General features: G+C 47.1%; 1 pseudogene; it reads left to right on the plus strand.

The window, feature by feature from the left end:
* The first annotated feature begins 3,363 nt into the window (after positions 1-3,363).
* LOC122923491 overlaps positions 3,364-22,513 on the plus strand; it is a 60,656-nt pseudogene continuing 41,506 nt past the window's right edge.

The raw sequence follows: 22,513 nt of genomic DNA on the forward strand, positions 1-22,513 counted from the left end.
TAAAAATGTGCATTTGCTGAGCTGCATATAATATACACCAGAGGTCAGTAACCTCCAGCCGTTGTAAAACTACAACTCCCAGGGTAAGGCCCCTTGCAGACGAGCGTGTCCGGATTAGGTCCGTATGCGTCCCGGTGCATTGTGCCTAACCCGCGCGAGTAGGTACGCAATTGCAGTCAGTTTTGACTAAAATTGCGTTCCGTTGTTATCACGCGGCTGCAATGTGTTTTGCACGCGCGTGATAAAAAAAAACGACTGTGGTACCCAGACCCGAACTTCTTCACTGAAGTTCGGGTTTGGGTTAGGTGTTGTGTAGATTGTATTATTTTCCCTTATAACATGGTTATAAGGGAAAATAATAGCATTCTGAATACAGAATGCATTGTACAATAGCGCTGGAGGGGTTAAAAAAATATATATAATAATTTAACTCTCCTTAATCCACTTGTTCGCGCAGCCGGCATCTCTTCTGTCTTCATCTGTGAGCAATAGGACCTTTGATGACGTCACTGCGCTCATCACATGATCAATCACAATTTTTTTTTGACAAAGATAAATCATTTCAGAACTTTTTCCACCTTTAATGTGACCTATAAACTGTACAACTCAATTGAAAGACAAAATGAAATCTTTTAGGTGGAGGGAAGAAAACATAAAAACTTGGGAGTTCTGCAGTTTGTTTTAACTGATGATCTATCCTCTGGATAGATCATCAGCTTCTGATCAGCAGGGGTCCGACACCCAGGACCCCCCCCCCCCCCCCTCCTCCATTCAAGTGAACAGAGCTTAGCCCCGCCCACGCTAGTTGATACTAGTCGTGACGTCACTGGGCCGGTGGTAAACAGTGAGAAGGCCGCTGTGCTACTGGAGCGCCACTGCCTTCTCAAACAGCTGATCGGCGGGGGTCCCGGGTGTCAGACCCCCGCCGATCAGATGCTGATGTTCTATCCAGAGGATAGATCATCAGTTAAATGAAAGTGCAGAACCCCTTTAAGCTATAGGGGGATTATGAACAGTTCCAAGTACCAGTCAATATTGGCACAAAACCTTCAGGTTTCTGCTAGAAAGCTGAACATGAAGAGGAACTTCATCTTTCAGCATGACAACGACCCAAAGCATACATCCAAATCAACAAAGGAATGGCTTCATCAGAAGATTAAAGTTTTGGAATGGCGCAGCCAGAACCCAGACCTGAATCCAATTGAAAATCTGTGGGGTGATCTGAAGAGGGCTGTGCCCAGGAGATGCCCTCGCAATCTGACAGATTTGGAGTGTTTTTACAAAGAAGAGTGGGCAAATATTGCCAAGTCAAAATGTGCCATGCTGATAGACTCATACCCAAAAAGACTGAGTGCTGTAATAACATCAAAAGGTGATTCAACAAAGTATTAGTTTAAGGGTGTGCACACTTATGCAACCATATTATGTTATTTTTATATTTTTTCTGCCCTCTACCTAAAAGATTTCAGTTTGTTTTTCAATTGAGTGGTACAGTTTATAGGTCACATTAAAGGTGGAAAGGGTTCTGAAAGAATTTATCTTTGGCTAATTTTTTTACATCACAGAAACCTGACATACAGAAAGGAACGGGCCGGGGTCGGGAAATAAACTTACCCTATATCACCCTACTGTACCCCTCAGCCCAGAGAAGAATCCCAATGGTGGAGACTCTGTCCGCGTTCCTCAGCTAGATAGGCCTAAATAACCCTAAAGGTGTATGGGGGGGGGGGGGGGGGGGGGGGGGTTAGAACAGCTGGAGTGCCGAAGGTTGCTGATCTTTGATATAAACTATATCGAGAAAAGTATTAGGACACGACACTTAATTATTCAATTCAGGCGTTTTATTCAGTCCCATTGCCACAGGTGTACAAAATCCAGCCCCTCGCCAGGCACAGCAATGAGAGCTCTGCCGTTTCCCAGCCTGGAGGTGGTTGAAACCATGTCTCATCTTGCCTTAGTACATTAGTAAGTGCCTTGTATTAAAGGGGTTGTTTCATCTCGCTGTTACTGTTATTGTCCATATTGCCTCCTTTGCTGGCTGAATTCATTTTTCCCCCATCACATTATGCACCGTTAGTTTCCATGGTTACGACCACCCTGCAATCCATCAGCAGTGGCCGTGCTCGCACACTATAGGAAAAAGTGCTGGCTTCTCTGGTGGGAGCACACATAGGCTGGTGCTTTTTTTTTCTATAGCGTGCAAGCATGACCACCGCTGGATTGCATGGCGGTCGTAACCATGGACACAAGCAAGCCGGGTATGATGCGATGGAAAAAAAATGAATCCAGTCGGCAAAGGAGGCAATATGGACAATCACAATACATTTTCAATTTTGTGGGAACAGTTTAAGAAAAACCCTTCTCAGTTCCATCATGACTGCGCCCAAAGCAAGGTCCATAAAGACATGGTTGGGGGGAGTTCGGTGGAAGAATCTGACAGGCCAGACACAGCCCTGACCTCAACCCCTTCCAACACCTCTGGGATGAGCCAGACAGTCAGAAAGACTGACTGAGGCTTCTCTCACCCCTAGTCACTAGAGCCCTCCAACATCGCCCTCTGTGGCCGACCGAGGGTGAGAGAAGCAGTTCCTTCCCCCCCTCCTTTTGCAGGAATCGGGGGGCACGGCGTACAGCTTAGCGGAGCTGGGGGGGGGGGGGGTCGTGGCCAGTGATGTCCAGCCTTATGTGGTGAAGCCGGTGGCCACCCTAAGGCCGTCTCCTCCATCAGTGTCTGACCTCACAAATGCTCTTCTGGATGAATGGGCAGAAATCCCCATAGACACCCTCCAAAATCCTAGAGAGGAGCCAAACTCCATATTAATGTCTATGGGTAAAGACTTAAATTGTATGTGCTCGTACACTGGGGGAGATTTGTCAAAACCAGTTGCCCATAGCAACCAATCAGGTTCCACCTTTCATTTCTCACAGCTCCTTTGAAAAATGTAAAAGATCGAGCTGATTGGTTGCTATGGGCAACTCAGCCAGTTTAGATAAACCCCCCCCCCCCCCCCACTGTGTACACACACGAGACTGATACGGCATACACCACATCCTACAGCCAAGCTCAAAACATAACAGTAGCCGATCCTAGCCCTAAGAGCTTACAGTCTACACAACCTGTGATGTAATACAGTCACTTGGGTCTTATGATCGCTCTAAACGTCCGCAGTGTCACTGTGCTCTGTCTGTAGTACAACCCCCACCATGTACACAACACACCAGGAACCAATCCTCTCCTGCGGTAGTGCGTACCAACAAGCAGCGCCTAACCAGGACGTTTGTTCCTCGCCGCTGCCCGTACTCGCAGAAGACGTCATCCCCTAGTTTGCGATTGGTGCAGGATCCTTATCACGTGACCTCCCTCCTCCCCCCTCCAGGCAGTGCTCAAGATTATGTCGTGTTTACGGGCTCTTCCACAGATACGTCCGCAGCCTCGGCACCCGTAACCGAGCTCCCCGGGATGGCTGAGGCGGCGAGGCCCCGCAAGTCCAAGAGCAGGACGAAGCATGACAAGGTATGCTGTCCGAGAAGTGACCGCTGACTGACAGGACCCCCCTGTCACCTGACCGCACCTAAAAGACCGCTACCTGCATAGGGGCGGAGCTTTACCCTCTGACCAATCAGCTCTTTTAGCTGGAACACCCTGTCAATTAACCAATCGCCTTCGGGGGTATTTTAACCCTTTCTCTGCCTTGACTATTTTTGGGTCCCTATAGAATTGATGGCTATAATTGGTAGATTGGGGCTAACCATTTCCACTCCCCCCCTCCCCCTATTGGATTCCTATAATCCATTAGAGGGGGTTACCCATAGTATCCAATCACCTTCCTGCTCTTATTTTCCTAAGGCCTAGTGGAAAATGAAAGCAGCGATTGGATTGGTTGCTATGGGAGACTAACCACTTTTCTGGGGTTTGAGGGTGGCGACAGTGGTCTTGCAGTCTGTCAGAAATATTGCCCACTCCTTGGGCAGAAAGTGAAGGTCAGGGCATATGGAGGCAATTGAGGGGAGGGGGACAGTGAAGTTTTTTTTTACCCCCCTCTTAGGGAGGAGGAATCGCTGCAAAGAGCGGAGTAGAGTTGCCCTTTAAGTGGCCATAGGCAGGACATAACTGTTCTCCTATAGATTATTTTAGGGCAGGGATGCCCAACCTGCGGCCCTCCAGCTGTTTCAAAATTACAACTCCCAGCATGCCTGGACAGCCTACATTTATCGGTCCACAGCAGGGCATTGTGGGAGTTGTAGTTTTATACAGCTGGAGGGCCGCAGGTTGGGCATCCCTGTTTTAGAGGTTTCAGCAGCTCCAAGTGGTATAGAGGAAGTGTATGCTCCGGTAGCGCTGGGGATATCAAAGACCGGGGTAAAATGGCGGTCTTTCATAATTGACCCCCATACTTTTTATCATGCTGGTTTTTTTTTTTTTTTTTTACCCAAAAGCATCCAAAAACTCCTGTCTTCCTGAGTGTTTTTGTGGCTTTTTATTAGGCGTTTTAGGGCTCATTCACGCGACCGTATGTGTTTTGCAGTCCGCAAAACACAGATCCGCAAAAACTACAGATGGCGTCCGCGTGACATCTGTATTGCAATGCCTGTCCTTGTTTGCAAAATGGACAATTCTATTCATGCCTATTTTATTATTTTTTTACTGGAAGCGACTTGCGGACATACGGAAACAGAATGCACACAGAGTCGTTTCCGTTTTTTTGCGGCCCCGTTGATATGAATGGTTCTGCATATGGGCTGCAAAAACAAAACAAAAAACGGACAAAAGGTGATGAGCCCTAAGGTGATGTTTGCCCATATAGTGTTTTTTACCGCCTGACGTGTTAATGGTGTTTTTCTACGGTTTTGTCAAGCAGGGCAGAGTAACCAGTGGAGGTCTATGGGACAATATGGCGGGCGATGAGAAGGAAAAAAAACGTAAAAAGAACCTGTAGTGAAAGTTCTGTACTTGTTGTCCTTTGTGTTTCCATTTCTTGCCTTTTTTAGGGAGAGTTCACATCTGATCTGTCAGAAGAACAGAAAAAAAACTGGATTCTGGAAAAAAAAAAGCCATTTCCATCTGGGATCCGTATTTTTTTTTCCATTTAAAAAAACTGATCTGAGACGGAAATGGCTGAACCTGATGCTAAATATGCAACAGGTTCTGTTTTTTTTTTCCCAGAATCCTGTCTTTTTTTCCTGTTCTTCTGACAGATCAGAAAAACGGAAAATGAAAGGGAGATGTGAACTCTCCCTTAGGCTCCATTCACACGTCCGTGATGTGTTGCGGGTCCGCAACACACCAGCCCGGCACCCCCATAGAAATGCCTATTCTTGTCCGCAATCTGCGGACAAGAATAGGACATGTTCTATCTTTTGCGGAGCTGCGGACCCAAAGATCGAGGCCGCGCTCCGCAATTGCGGATGCAGACAGCACACTGTGTGCTGTCCGCATCCATTCCGTCCCCATAGAGAATGAATGGGTCCGCACCCGTTCCGCAAAATTGCGGAACGGATGCGGACACATTCTGCGGACGTGTGAATGGAGCCTTAAAGGGATTTTCTGGGAGTTTAATATTGATGACCTGTCTGTCCTGTCGCCCTGCTGATTAGCTGTAGAAAGAGGCAATACTCCACGAGCGCTTAGATCTCTTCATCAGTCACATGGCCTAGGGGCAGCTCAGTCCTATTCAAGTGAATGGGACTAAGCTGCAATACCTGGCCCAGCCACTATACAATGTACGGCGCTGTGCTTGATGAGCTGTGAGGAGACAGCGCTGCAGCCTCTTCAGCTGATCGGAGGGGGTGCGGGGAGTTGGACCCCCACTATCCTGAGGGTGGGCCATCCATACTGCACTCAAAAAAACTTCATTAAAGCTGTTTTCCAGGACTCGCCTGGCCCCTCAAACGCATCTTAAAGGGGTTGTGTCACTTCAGCAAATAGCATGTATCATGTAGAGCCTTGTATTAGCGTCCTCTACATCAGTGTTCCTCAGCTCCAGTCCTCAGGGCCCACCTGCCGGTCATGTTTTCTGGATTTCCTTAGTATTGAGCAGGTGATATCATTAGTGTCAGTGCCTCAGGACTTACCACAGGTGTTCATTCATGGAATATTCTAAAATCCTGACCGGTAGGTGGGCCCTGAGGACTGGAGTTGAGGAACACTGATGTAGAAGAGGACGATAATACAAGGCACTTACTAATATACTGTTATCCATATTGCTCCCTATTGCTCCCATCACATTATACACTGCTTGTTTCCATGGTTACGACCACCCTTCAATCCATCAGCGGTGGTCGTGCTTGCACAGTATAGAAAAAAGTGGTGGCCTATGTGCGCTCCTGCAATCCCAGACACCAGAGAGGCCATCACTTTTTTCCTATAGTGTCCAAGCACGACGACCGCTGATGGATTGAAGGGTTGTCGTAACCATAGAAACAAGTAGTGTATAATGTGATGGAAAATTGAATCCAGCCAGCAGAGGAAGCAATACGGACAATCACAATACATTAGTAAGTGGCTTGTGTTAGATATCTCTACATGATGAATGCCATTTGCTGATTGAGACAACGCCTTTAATTACTCACACCTCATCTGTGAAATAAAGGTTCTAATCATACTTGCTTGGATCGGTCACTTGAGAAGCCCGCCATGTGATGCTCCTCTCCTGAACATCCTGCAAACGCCGACGTCCCTTTCTTTACCAGGTCTCAAGTCTATTCCCTGGTCACAGACGAGGTCAGAACTATTCCCCTTCCTGGCGCAGATGAGGTGGATTCAGGCGCATGTGCCAGAGATTGGAATAGTTCTGACCTCGTCCACAATACCTCCCCCCCCTGTCCATCAACCGGACCAGAACTAGTAAAAGACGTAAGGTCGGCAGATGCTGAGTTTTCAGAAAAGGAACAACACGTTACTGGGTTCCCAAATGGCCGATCAACACAACTTTGGGACAATACGTTTATTACACAGGCACGATATGTGTAAGGCTAGATTCACACTAGCGCCAAAATGATCCGGCAAGATGTTCTGGTAGAGGATCGCATCGTGGAAGGGGCCGGAGCATTGACTATAATGGGACCCGGTAAGGATCCAGTCAGTTTCCGGCATTAGCTCCGAGATTCGGCTGGACAAACACAGTCTTTTAGTCTCTCCGAATCTCGCCACTAATGGTGGATACAGGCTGGGTCACATTATAGTCAGTGGGCTTCGGTGGGGAAAGTAGTCTCCGGCTATGCCAGATACGGAGAACTCCGGAAGGCTGTTCCTCTGCCGGATCATTTTAGTGATGGTATGAAGCTAAGTAAGGCGGCTTTCCAGGGCCTGCTGGGTCAGGGAAACTCCTTTCACATCTCAGCTTGTTGTCAGTGAATGGAAACATTTCTGTTTGTACCCAAGGACTGAAAACCCATCACATCTGGTTGGATGTAGACGCTAGATGTGTTCATAGGGTTACATCAGCCTGGATAGAGGCCCCTCTGACCTCCTAGGCATGGATCCGCCATCTAGGGGCTGCTATTCCGTTCAATGGTGTCCACATATATATACTGTATGGACAGTGTGTTTTCTGGGAGCCTATGGGCGACAAAGACCCCTGTAGGTATTTGGGGCCCGACAGGTGTCAGTGGTGTCTGACAGAATGCCTCATGATGAGATGTGAAGAGACCACGATGATGAAATACATTGTCACAACCCCTCAGCTGTGGACATGCTTTCATCCTCATAATGTAAAGTCTGACGAGGCAGAAGTGGTGAACTGAAACAGAAAGTATATTAGAGAATTCCTCACACAATGATATGACTGGAACGCCCCCTCTAAGGTCCCTTTCACACGAGCGTGATTTCCGCGCGGGTGCAGTGCGTGACGTGAACGCATAGCACCCGCACTGAATCCTGACCCATTCATTTCAATGGGGCTGTGTACATGAGCGTTTTTTTTTCACGCATCACTTCTGCAATGCTTTGAAATCGCAGCATGTTCTATATTCTGCGTTTGTAACGCAGGACAGGCCCCATAGAAGTGAATGGGGCTGCGTGAAAAACGCATTGCATCCGCAAGCAAGTGCGGGTGCGATGCATTTTTCACTGATGGTTGCTAAGAGACGTTGTTTGTAAACATTCCGTTTTTTATCACGCGCGTGAAAAACGCATCAAAACGCATTGCACCCGCGTGGAAAAAACTGAACAACTGAACGCAATCGCAGACAAAACTGACTTGTTTTAGTGCCAAAATCGCAGCATTTTCACTGAACGCACCCTGAACGCATCCGGATCAAATCCGTCACGCCCGTGTGAAACCAGCCTAAGGCTGAGTTCACACGAGCGTGACAGATTTGGTCCGGATGCGTTCAGGGTGCGTTCAGTTAAACTCGCACCATTTTGCAAGCAAGTTCAGTCAGTTTTGGCTGCAATTGCGTTTAGTTGTTCAGTTTTTTCCGCGCGGGTGCAATGCGTTTTGATGCGTTTTTCACGCGCGTGATAAAAAACTGAAGGTTTACAAACAACATCTCCTAGCAACCATCAGTGAAAAACGCATTGCATCCGCACTTGCTTGCAGATGCAATGCGTTATTAACGCAGCCCCATTCACTTCTATGGAGCCAGGGCTGCGTGAAAACCGCAGAATATAGAACATGCTGCGATTTTAAAGCATTGCAGAACTGATGCATGAAAAAAAACGCTCATGTACACAGCCCCATTGAAATGAATGGGTCAGGATTCAGTGCAGGTGCAATGCGTTCACCTACTGCATTGCACCCGCGCGGAAATCTCGCCCGTGTGAACTCAGCCTAAGGCCTCGTTCACACTTCAGTGTTTGGTCAGTGATTTCCATCAGTGATTTGTGAGCCAAAACCAGGTGCAACTCTAAACACAGAACAGGAGCAGATCTTTCCCTTCTACCGCATGTCTGTGGAGGCTCCACTTCTGGTTTTGGCTCACAAATCACTGATGGAAATCACTGACCAAACACTGAAGTGTGAACGAGGCCTAAGGCCTCCTGCACACGACCGTATGTATTTTGCGGTCCTCAAATTGCAGATCCGAAAAATAAAGATACTGTCTGTGTTGTATCTTCATTTTTTGCAGACCCATTGACTTCAATGGGTCCGTGGTCCGCATTTTGCAGTCAAGTATAGGACATGTTCAGACATACGGATGTGGGAAGCACACGGATCATCCGTACGTCCAAAATGTGGACCACGGATCTGTTAAAGATCTTTTGTCTCTGTTTCACACTGGGTCCCATTTGGCGATTTTATGGATTTCCAATCGGTCGCTGATCTGGATCTGGGGGATTCGTCCCCTGAGAATCCGGTCAGGTCACATGATTAGCAGGTTTGTTGGGGCGTCTTCAGCCCGATCAGTGACCTCATGTACCCTGCACCTGCTCATCTACCTGACTGTGTGATTCGTCACCCGTCAACGTGAGCAGCCTGCCCCGGTGATTCAGCCGCATGCTCCACGTTCAGTGCTATAGTAATTACATTCCTGTGACACATGGCGGGTGTATTCACACACACCGTGCTCTAATCCTTCCATTATTTTACCTCTCAGCGCACTGGGAAAGGTGGGTGATGACCAAGATGGCCAACATTACACCCCCCTCCTATGTCCTCACGCTTTCCTAGACTGCTAAAAGCACATTTGTAGACAGGGGTATGGATGTAGGAGACTGGTGATTGCGTGACTAGGGGCATTTGCCTTTCAGGTGTCTGGGAAAGCTGGGTGCCAACCAATATGGCCACCATTATGCCCGCCAAAAACATCTATATACACTCTGATATAAGAATAGGAGATGATTTCTGCATACCTTGATTATTCAGGTGTTTGGGAAAGGTGGGTGACAACCAATATGGCCACCATTACATCTGTAGGAGACCCATTGCTTCATAGCTAGGCACATTTGCCATTCAGGGGTCTGAGAAAGCTGGGGGGCATCCAATATGGCAACCATTAAACCCCGTGGGCTTTGTCTCTTCTCTTTCCTAGAGTCCTGAAGGGCAGACACACCTCTTTACTAAGTGATATGAAATTACAACATAACTTGGGCATTCAGGTGCCTGGGAAAGTTGGGGAACAGTCAGTATGGCCAATACTCCCTACTCCTATGGGCCTTGTTACTAGGCTTTCCATATCTCCATACACAGGGGTATGGCAGCAGGACGTTGTTTACTGCATAACGTGGCCTTTCAGGTGACTGGGAAAGCTGGGTGATGATTAACATGGCCACCATTATATCATTTAGCTTTCCTAGTGTCCCCAATGCCAAATGCATCTGTATACACAGGGCTATATGCGTTAGTAACCATTCAGGTGACTGGGAAAGCTGGGTGACCTCTCCCATAATATTGATCATCCATAAATACTGGTCATCACTCAGCTTTCTAAGGTCTCCTGCCTCATGTAGGAGCGGATGTCTGAGTGCCCCCACAACCTATTCTTTATTCAAGATTGGGCAGTTGAAACTCAATATGTCCATCCCTTCCTCTCCCCTGACAGCTGGCATCAGGCAAGAGTCTGCAGGCCGCAATGCACATTAAATGGTTAACTTGACATTGATTTGGCTAGCATACATCTATTGCGCGCTCTCTTGGTTATTTTCAGAAGTCTCATAGCTGTGAATGGAGAAGACTCCATGCATGAGCGGCACATTGTCCATTTAGGGCAGGGCCGCATCCTTTAGATAAGAGCAGGTCCCACACCTATCGGAGATGGCATATGCCAAAAATGTCCAGATGGGAATAGCCTTTTAATTCACCCAACCTAAAATGATAGTGAGGTAACTCTGCTCATTCTGTCTAAGTCTATACAGCAAAGCTGACAAGCGAGCTGTGGAAGTCAGGAAGTGTCAGCATATTGTGTGCACTCCTGTGGTCAAAAAACTAAACTAAAATTAAAAATAAATAATGTTTTTAAAAAAAAGGTTCTAGAAAATATGTTTAGAAATGAAACCTCGCTCTGTTGTTTTCGGGGGATGTTTTCCCTTTAGTTTCAGTGACGGTAAATCTCTTCTGTTTCCTCTGTTGCTGGAGGCGCCGAGTCACAAGTCAGTCAGCACTGGCAGGGATCTGGACAGATACGTGTGAGAAGTCGTCGTAGCCCAGGGTCACATTCTCATCCGGGATAGATAAACCTCAGCATGGTGCTGTGCACGCCCCCTGCTAGAGAGGATACAGCAGAGAGCTCTAACCTCTGAAAAATACAACTCCCATGAAGCAGACTGTCAGGACATGCTGTGAGTTGTAGTTTTCTCACAGCTTAGGCTGGGCCACGGGCATACACAGATCTCATAGCAAAATCTATTGCTGAGCCTGCTCTCCCCCCACTCCCCAAAAGGCAATTTACCCTAGAAGCCATGGCTGATCAGGTCATTGGTACATGAAATGCCGGGTGATTTCAGCTCTGAAGTCACAGAATTCAGTACATGTCGTGTATTTACAAGGTGACTCAGCTTTTCACATAGTTAATTCTTTATGTAAACAGTGAAACTGTGAAATTGCGAGCATTGATATCAGTAATTCCTGCTTCAGGCGTTTCAGATTACTTCCCTGGTAGGTCCCGCCACCAACAATAACCCTTTGCCCCCCGTAGCGGCTCCGTCCGCAGTGCCCCCCGTAGCGGCTCCGTCCGCAGTGCCCCCCGTAGCGGCTCCGTCCGCAGTGCCCCCCGTAGCGGCTCCGTCCGCAGTGCCCCCCCGTAGCGTCTCCGTCCGCAGTGCCCACCGTAGCGTCTCCGTCCGCAGTGCCCACCGTAGCGTCTCCGTCCGCAGTGCCCACCGTAGCGGCTCCGTCCGCAGTGCCCACCGTAGCGGCTCCGTCCGCAGTGCCCACCGTAGCGGCTCCGTCCGCAATGCCCCCTAACGGTGCCGGCCGCTGTGCCCCGTAGCGGCTTCGTCCGCAGTGCCCCTTAACGGCGCCGTCCGCAGCGCCCGCATAACGGTGACATCTTGACAGCCATAGCCACGGAGCCCCATGGTTTATTAGCATGTGACATATTTTAGGTTTCATGACGTATATCAGCGGCGTCATCACATAGGACGGCCATCATACACACGGTGACATCCGCCTGGTAGTAACCTAGCATTAATCGTCCTGGTAAGAGTAGACCGAGCCGCCACTTGTGAGGAGACAGCCGACAATAATTATGGTGCTTTCATCGTTACCATGGAAACACCTAATAGAAAGACAAGTCGGCGTACTCCCATAATGCTTCGCTCCCCTCACCCCCCACCACACACTCTGAATTTCACCTTCATTACTATTGGTATCTGGGTTTGGATGTTTAATCTGCAGAAATGTCCCTCTGCTTATCAACTACATCTCCCAGCATTGCCCTGCCAGCTAGGAGTTGTAGTATCATAGCAACATATTAGGGGGATCAAAACTGGTGTGAAGGAAAACTGGCTGAGTTGCCCATAGCAACCAATCAGATCGTTCCTTTTATTTTTCAAAGGAGCTCTGAGAAATGAAAGGTGGAATCTGATTGGTTGCTATGGACAACTCAGCCAGTTTTCCTTCACACCAGTTTTGATAAATCTCCCCCAGTGATTTTTTGTGTGTATCAGCACAGAAAACGCGCCTTGAATACACATGAAAATGCGTCATGTGAACAAGTAGAAGCAAATTGCGACCGCTTCAATTTGACATCCGCATTGCCACACATGTATTCTACACGGATCACACGCCGAGTTATCCCAGGCAATAACATGCTTCAGAATACACACGCAAAATTGCAAAAAAAAAAAAAATGCAGCGCTGCTTTATTTATGTACATAGGGCTCATTCTGGCATCACTGCGGCCCCTTCGCTCTCAGATTCTGGGGGCCACAGCTCCTGCTAGCAGCCAGTCAGTAGGAGTACTGAGTATCAGACCCTTACCCATCAAATATTGAGGATCTATCCTAAGGATACTACTCCTATGACTCTGTGATATGCCTTTCATTTATTATTCCTTCTAGAAGTTCTAGAAGTTATGAATGAATTGCTAACAGTTTGCAGTGAAGGTCCAGATGGGTGTTACCAGTTGGGTGTGTCCCTGTACATTCTGGAACTGGCAGCACTGATTGGATTGTGTCAGACTATGCAAGGACGCAAACTCGCCCATCTGGACCTTCCCTGCTAAACTGTTCGTAAATCATAACTTGTAGTAGGTGTATTAGAGGAATGGCACAACATAGAGTCAGAAGAATAGATGATCCAGAATAGTTATTACATGGGGAGATCAGGTAGTTCCTAACATATATGTCAGAAGAGGTGATGGGTCCTCTTTAAAGAAGACCTGTTCTTTCTCCTGACATATCTGGTTTAGTAACCATTTGCATCCCCCATGTAATAACGATGATAATGATGTGCCATTCCTTTATTATTCCTGCTAGAAGTTATGAATGAATTGCCAGCAGCTTGTAGTAAAGGTACAGAGGGGTGTTATCAGTTGGGGTGTGTCCCTGCACAGTCTGACCCCAGCAGACACACCCATTCCTGGTAACACCCAGCAGTACCTTTACTGCATAATGGCAATTTATTTTTAACCACCAACAGGAATAATAGAGGAATTTCACAACATAGAGCCATGAGAATAGATGCTCCAGAATTGGTACTATATGGGTAATGCAGGTAGTTAAAGGGGTTCTCCGGGCTTTTTCATATTGATGACCTATCCTCAGGATAGGAGAATAGGTTAGTTCAAGAGCAGCACAACAACGGCTTGTAGAGAGCAAAAATGGTGGTCATGCAGTAGCTGGGCAGGGGATCACAGATCCAACGCGATCCAGAGACATAGGGAGGAAGTAGGGAGCCACAGCAGCATATCACCAAAATCTTCTTTATTCAGATAGACACCTCACAACAGGGCATAAAAATTGCAGCAACGTTTCGGCTACGAATAGCCTTTATCAAGCATATTTTACAACTAAAATCACAGCATATAAATCCCATATACTGGGCCCACCCACAATGCTAAACAACCAATGGACCGTGACCAATGGACCGTTAACTTCTAAGGGTGAGAAGAATAGTCTCTGATGAAGATGTTTGTGCACAAAGGGTGGACACCATGTGCACACGGTTTATAGAACGAGGTTACCCCAAATCTTTACTTGACAGAACCAAACATAAGGTCAAGTTGGTTGACAGGTGTGCTGCATTACAGAAATCGACAAAAGCTAGATCCGAGGCTAGGGTTCCGTTTGTCTCCATCTTCGGCCGGGACAATGGCGACATTGCCCATGTCCTTAGAAAGGAGTGGCACATATTCCAAAGGGGTTTGCCGGAGATAGAAGAATTCAAGTCCCCACCGATGATGGCATACAGGCGGAATACTAGCCTACGTGATAGACTAGTTAAAACGGATTGACACAAAAACTGCTTGCCCCACGTAAAAATGGTACTTATCCATGTTTATCCTGTTGTAACTGTGGCAATGTTCTCAAGGGTGATCATTTCTTCCATCCGTATAGCGGTAAAAAATATAAAATCAATGGCTATTACACCTGCAGGTCACGGGATGTGATATGTCATCCAGTGTCCTTGTAGCCTCACCTATGTGGGTGAGACCACTATGGAAGTCAGGGAACGCATCAATAAGCACAAAAGTACTATACGCAAAATGAACATGGATAAACCAGTTGCGAAGCATTTTGTCGAAGCAGGACACTCAGTGAACCAACTTCGCTGTAGGGTTATAGATAGCGTGGGTCCCTTACGGAGAGGGGGAGATAAAGATGCGATATTAAGAAAGAAGGAACTCAAATGGATCTATACATTGAAATCTTTACAACCTTTTGGATTGAATCTTGAATTCAATGTGGCTGGTATCAGCTAAACTCTCAACTGCTACAGTGTTTTGTTTGTATACATATTTGTAAATGTCTTAATTATACCACTATGTAATGCTCCTTAATTATCAATGTACACCAACCCGGTCACCATCCTTTATTGACAAGGTATTTGACATGATGATCTCTGTGTTGATGAGGCCTCATGTCAGTTATACCTGTTCTTTATCTCCAACATTGGTACTTTGTACCATACTATATATGTAAACCTGTGTGGGGATCGCGTTTCCACATCGACACGTTGATTCTCCCCTTTTTTAAATCGTGCCAGGTTGCGCAGTGTATCTACAGTGCATGTTGGGGCTTTGATCCATAAACGTCCTGCACGCTGTTTATTTACAGTAGCGGTGCGGGCGTTTCTTATTGGTGGCCCTGTTGCCTCCCCAGGCACACGTCAGCCTGGTGCGTCACAAGGAGGTGCGGCTTCGTGACGTAAGCCGGCCGCCCCTTGATGACGCCCATGGACCTGCGCTGACTCTGCATCAGGACGCCGATTGCCATACAAGCCATATACACGCGCAGTGATGCTTCGCACGTGCCGCTTGGTGATGATGTCTGCGGACATGCGCATCTCTGATTGTGAGACGCCAATTCCATCGTGGGTGTTCATGCGCTGTAACCCCACACAGGTGAACTTGTGAGTACAATTGTTATAACCTGTACCAGCTGTTTAATTTGATTTAATGTGATGGTGACCTCACGCTAGGTAGGTGTGACCTATGATATCACGGTCCATTGGTTGTTTAGCATTGTGGGTGGGCCCAGTATATGGGATTTATATGCTGTGATTTTAGTTGTAAAATATGCTTGATAAAGGCTATTCGTAGCCGAAACGTTGCTGCAATTTTTATGCCCTGTTGTGAGGTGTCTATCTGAATAAAGAAGATTTTGGTGATATGCTGCTGTGGCTCCTTACTTCCTCCCTATCCTCAGGATAGGTGATCAGTATCAGATCGGCGGTGGTCCGATCCCCGCCGATAAGCTGTATGAGGAGACGGCGCTCGCTGTGCGCACGTGCCATCTCCCTTCTCTCTTCCTGTCCTCTGCTGCTGTCCCATAGACATACAGCAGCAGAGCAGGAAGAGAGAAGGGAGACGGCACGTGCGCACAGCGAGCGCCGTCTCCTCATACAGCTAATCGGTGAGGGTCCCGGGTGTCAGACCCCCGCTGATCTGATATTGATGACCTATCCTGGAATTCCTGCCCGCAGACACTGCACCGCCACACTATTCGAGCAGTGCCGACCTTCTTTGGACATACGCTATCCTGAGGATAGGTAATCAATATTAAAAAACCCGGAGAACCTCTTTAATAAACTAGCTGTCACAAGAGTTGACAGGACCTCTTTTAATCGGTTAGTTATATGCAGAACTATTATTTCTGGAAGAGATGATGTGAAACCAGAAGAATCTTAAATGCAGCTCTGGATGTGAGTGGAGTATAAGTCATGATTTAATTTAACCTGTTATTTGCAGAGCTGTTTTTTTGTAAATAGAGAAAACTTTGTATCCAGGTCACCTTCCTGGTGTGGTGTATAAACCCGGCTCCAGAGGCCCTGGGGGAGTGTTCCCGTAGCAGGCAGCAAACAAAATAGGAACCTAATCAATCGATGAACCTAATCAAGAGGTGTGCCTCTGTTGTGGCAGCCTATGAGATTGGATGCTCCTCCCAGGATTTTCTGACGAGGTGCATTCCTAATCCTTTATAATGTGGGGTCACACGTAGCATGGTGCTACGACTAAGGGTACATACCCGAAACGCGTCAGCGACCATGCCGTGGATCCAGTGACTGTGTCGGTTTTATGAATCAATAAAGAAGAGCTAAGAGGACCTCCATTGTCTCCAGATACCTTTTTTCCTATTTTGTTTGCTGTTTTTTTGTAGATTTCATCTTGAACACTTCATGTTAATTGTATATATATTTTTTCCAGACAAAGAAGAAGCAGCAAAGCCTCGTGGACGTAAGAGCAGAGAAGACTCTGGTGTTGGAGGAAGAGAGCGGCATCCATAATGTACTGGACTCCTCCTCCCAGAGAACGGACAGCAATCTTCCTGATAGTTTCATAGAAATCCAGCTGAACGATGAAACCTGCGGAGCTGATAACAAACGACTAAGCAGCTTGTCTGAGGCGGATGTCCCCGCCGTCAGTGGAGGCGCCTCGGAGGACAAGAAGGAAACTGAAAATCATGATTGTCGAGAGCTGGAGTCTGGAGCAGCAAACCTTTCCTGCCCTTCACAAAGCTGTGAGTTGCAGCCCGAAAAGACAAAATGTCCTGAAGTTACAAGCCCCCCCATAGAGGAACAGCACCCGGCTGAGGACGTCGAAGTCCACCCTGCTGTCCTGTCTCTGAAGGAACCAGATGTAATGGACACCCAGCATTTTGTGGAAGCCAAGGAGAAATTGCATCTTTCAAAGGTGAAATCCATATACCCAGAGCTGCCAGTGCAGGTTATTGACCACAAGAGAGATATGGCGACCATCAAACCTCTGGTTCCTAATGAGAGGCTGTATCCTGAGCTCCCGCAGCAGCACAAGCCCATCCCTTTCTCCAGGGAGCAACTCAAGATATTTGAGCCTTGTTCCTGGATAGAGAATGTGGACTCCTTCACCGAGGAGTTTGAGAGGATCGCCCACCAGGACAGGCATGAGTTCCATGAACTTCTCATGAATTACGGCCGATGCAGGAAGCAGCTCCTTCTGGCCGAAGCCAAGCTCCAGATCATGATCTCCGACTGGAAGAATATTAAGAGCAAAGTCTGGGACTTTAAGGAGGAGCACATGACTGTACAGGTGATTCATACAAATCTTGATTGCTTTAAAGGAGGGAGACTCCTGCTGCAGCCACTTGCCTTACAGTGAGGAGGAGGAGGGGGGACATGGCTGATCTCCACAGACAGATGATTTCTTGGTGTATTTCTCAGCTTTGGTTGGAACATGATTCCCACCTAGCGCTTTATAGCCAGAATCTCCTAATCATCTGGCGTGCAAAAAGATTTATCTAACGCCAGATTAACAGGAATTTATCTGATAGGGCAGTACTTGGCAGGTCATTGTGCCAAAGGTGAAGTCTCACACACATTGGGGAAGATTTACTATTGCAAATGATATCTCCTGATTGGTAGCAGCTAGAAACATGCAACTGGTCTTGTTGGAAATATATATAAAATAGTCCCAAATACGTTGCCTGTATCTTTGTGCTGCAGGTCCCAAAGTGAAGTGGGTTCTTCAACATATAAACATGGTCTTGTTTGAAAGCTGGTATTCCAGACTGACAGCATTAGCCCAAGATAAGCAGGAGATATCACTGTTAGAAATCGAGTCAGGAATAATTGCTTTTACTTTCAGCTGCATTCACTGCATGCCGATTTCTAACCGTGATCTCTTCCCATGTACTGAAGATATTGCTGTCATTCTGGTATTGTTTGAAAGCTGAGAATACCCGTGTCTCTAGCCGCTACCAAACCAGAGATATGAGCAGCCAAAGCAGCTGACGCTGTCCCCTTCAGGCTGGAGGAGGAGGAGGAGCAGTTGCAGAGCTGACAGGCTGCAGGAGGAAAGGAAAAATAGTAAAATAAGATATAGAAATGTGCCATTATCATCAGTGTACTGACCCACATAATAAATTTGTGTTGTTTTTACCACACAGTGAACGCCATAAATAAATTCCACAAAATAATGTTAAAATGGCAGGTTTTTTTTAAATATTTCTCCCTAAAAATAATATAATAAAAATTATTTACTACACTATATATACCCCAAAATGGTTCCTAAAAAACCTACAACTCATCCCGCAAAATTAAAAAAATAATTTAGAAGGAAAAAAGTTATGACTGCTGGAACACAAAGGGGGGAAATATTATTGGTTCTCAAGGCTAAAATTAATGATGTAACTAAGGCTGCTTTCACACTAGCGTTCGTTGGTCCGCTCGTGAGCTCCGTTTGAAGGGGCTCACGAGCGGACCAGAACGCCTCCGTCCAGCCCTGATGCAGTCTGAATGGATGCGGATCCGCTCAGACTGCATCAGTCTGGCGGCGTTCAGCCTCCGCTCCGATCGCCTCCGCACGGACAGGCGGACAGCTGAACGCTGCTTGCAGCGTTCGGGTGTCCGCCTGGCCGTGCGGAGGCGTGCGGATCCGTCCAGACTTACAATGTAAGTCAATGGGGACGGATCCGTTTGAAGATGCCACAATATGGCTCAATCTTCAAGCGGATCCGTCCCCCATTGACTTTACATTGAAAGTCTGAACGGATCCGTCCGAGGCTATTTTCACACTTAGCTTTTTTTTGCCATTTTAATGCAGACGGATCCGTTCTGAACGGAGCCTCCGTCTGCATTAATATGATCGGATCCGTTCAGAACGGATCCGATCGAACGCTAGTGTGAAAGTAGCCTAAGGGGTTCAAAATGCAATAGTGTCCCCTGAGTTATGCGCCAACAAGATTTACTGCAGACACATATTAAAAATCAACAATAAAAAAATGTTACATTTTTGGGAGGGTTTTTCCAATTTTAATGTGACTGTTAGGAGGTTAAACATTGGGGCAGATTTATTAGTTCTAGACAGCTGGTGCTGGATGTAACCCTAGAATATTTAGGTGCTCCTGTCTGACTTTACACCATCTCTTGGTTTGCTTACTTTAGACCTGTTTTTGCACCTAAATTTAGGTGCAGTGGGGCACATTTTAAGCTGTACTCATTTCCTCTAAGCCATACCCCTTTGTTTCATGAGGTAAAGGTTAAGGACACATAAACTCTGTAAGATATCTCTGTGTCTGTCCTCACAGCTTTAAAAATGTACGGTTAAAGCATGCTTATGGTGTATCCAGATTGCTAGAAGAAGGGGGTCCCTAGTGCTCCCATAGATTTTAGTGGGGCTGTAATGCACATGGATCAGATGTTGCCAGCTGCTCAGTTTCCCTGTAGCAGCCCCTACAGGTAAACTGTGGTATTACATGTGTCTAGTATATGGTTGTCCCATCTGGACATATATGGCATATCCTCTGGATGTCTGATAGGTGTTGGTCCCACCTCAAGAATGGTACCCTATCAGGAATGCAGAATACGCTGCCCATGTCTCTCTGGGATTGCTGAAAATAGACAAGCCCGCTAGCTAGGCTATTTAAGGAAGTCCCATTGCAGGGCATGGAGAGATCTTTTCATGCATGGTGTCCTCTTCATTCCAGACAGGGTTCGTTCTTGAGTTAAGAGCGGGTCCCAGAGGTGGGTCCTGCACCTATCAGGCATTTATAGCATATCCTGTGGATATGTCACAAATGTCCAGATGGGGACAATGCTTTCAATACATGGATGGACCAGGTTCACCAGAATAAGGCCTCATGCACACGACCGTTGTTTTGGTCCGCATCCGAGCCGCAGTTTTTGTGGCTTGGATGCGGACCCATTCACTTCAATGGGGCCGCAAAAGATGCGGACAGCACTCCGTGTGCTGTCCACATCCGTTGCTCCGTTCCGTGGTCCGCAAAAAAAATATAACCTGTCCTATTCTTGTCCGTTTTGCAGACAAGAATAGACAGTTATATCAATGGCTGTCCGTGCCGTTCCGCAAATTGCGGAACGCACACGGACGCCATCCGTGTTTTGCCGATTCTCAGTTTGCGGACCGCAAACCACACAACGGTCGTGTGCATGAGGCCTAAGAGAGGCTCTCCATAGGTTGTCATAATGAGACAACGTCTTTACAGGTTATTAGAGGCCCCTCCAACTCACTCGCAGCCCACTACGATCAGTGACACAGGAAGCCAGTGATCCTTTCTATATGTTTTTTGTGGAGAACATACACCCTCCAAGCAGGTTTCACATCTGCCCAAATTCGATCCCGGTCCCAGTTCCGCTGAGCCCCCGTGCTGTCAGATTGCCTCATCCCTGCCAGTCTGGTCACAGCCTCAGTTTGGCCGCATCCATGGAAAAAATAGCATTTTGGGTTTGTGTCCTTCTAGCTGAACATTGGATGCCCTTCAGGCTGATGAGGTCCCTGCACACTCAGCACATTTCTCTCCATTATACTTTCTGGGCTTAGTGTTTTTTGCCAGTCACCGGGTCGATGTTCACATTACCCGCATCTCTGGCATGGAGTCCTTAACCGTCATCATAGGCACTGCCAGGCAGCAGATCCAAGGCTCCGACTATGAGGAAGGAACACCTTCTTGTGTATTATACGACCAAGACGTAACACTTAAAACTAGTGTCAATATACAGGTTTTCCAAGCTTTGCCACCCTTTTCATAATCTGCACTAGGGTTGTCACAATACCATAAAAAAAGTATCGGCAAAAAAAATAAAAACAAAAAAGCTGCGTACGGCCCATTATAGAACAGTCTTATCCTATTTTTTGGGGGAACAAGGTGACTCAAAAATGACGAATCCTTCTTCCTTCTCCCTTGTGCTGCTGAGGAGAACATGGCGGGCACTGAGAGCAGCGCACGCTATGTTCTGTAGTATCGTAAGAGGCAAATCCCAGTATCAAATCGATACCAGTACAAAAGTATCGATTGGGTATCGATAATTCGATACCCGATGCAACCCTAATCTGCACACATACCCAACTTTCCGGTCGAGAATGGTGGGCATCCCAGAGGTCAGACATTCACCTGATTTGCCTCATAAGGTGCCCACCTATAACCACATGTCACACAATGAAGTCATTAAATAGCTTGTCCCATTGCAAGGTGGCAGTGATGCCTTTGCTTGGGCCCTGCAGTGGCCTCTGCTGGTTAATATGTAGTATTACATGCCAGAAGGAGACCCATTGTGGATCACAGAGAGGGGGCCGAGCAGTATCCCCCTCTAGGAACAGCTGGGGAAAAAAAGGTAAAACATGGTAATAACTAGTTCTTATCATTTTCTGTTACCGCCAGGGACTTTGTGAAGATCAGGCCAAAGTGGTTGGATATCACCACTACCAGACAGCAGAAGTCAACGCATCGGCATTAGGAGACCTGAAGAGACTCTTCGAGCTGAAGTCGGACCACTTACATCAGACATTTGCCCTGCACTCGTATACGTCAGTCCTGTCCCGCCTGCAGGTCGAATCTTATATCTATGGGCTGGTGAACAACTCCCCTTTCTTGAAATCGGTAGCAGTGTACCATCCGGACCACGGTGAGTGCTCCAAATATGAGCTCAATTTATTCATGGACACCTATTGACAAAAAAATAATAATAATAATAAAACACCCAGATAGAAATGTTGACTTGCTGTAAATGATTACAGGTGTGGTCTGATTACACACTGACCACACAAGAGGACATAAAAAAGCGCTTCTTGCGCGGCTCTGTAGAAAGGCTCTCAGAGGCTACTTTTGGGTAGTGTGCAGGTAAAGAATTCATGGCCAGGTCACCCTTCCTTATGCTCCCAGGATCTGTGCTGCACAGACTCCACTTGTGAACATGGAACTCAACTAGAAAATAGTCTAGCATCTCTGGATACAAAAAAATCAGGGCTTTGTTCAAGAAATTCCTTACATAACACGTTTCAGACAGCTACTGTGTCCTTACGTCCAGTTGACAGACTTTAAGAGGGGGGCATCACTGGACTGAGAGAAGCAGGATGGTCGTTATGATGAACTGCCTGCCATCTACGCTGATCTGACCTCGCTGTTGGGGCAGTGGTTACATGAGGGTGTGCACACAGTGCCTCGGGACTCCCCAGACAGACACCAGTAGAGAGGATGATA

Source organism: Bufo gargarizans, unplaced genomic scaffold (assembly GCF_014858855.1).
Source record: "Bufo gargarizans isolate SCDJY-AF-19 unplaced genomic scaffold, ASM1485885v1 original_scaffold_1649_pilon, whole genome shotgun sequence".
NCBI lineage: Eukaryota > Metazoa > Chordata > Amphibia > Anura > Bufonidae > Bufo > Bufo gargarizans.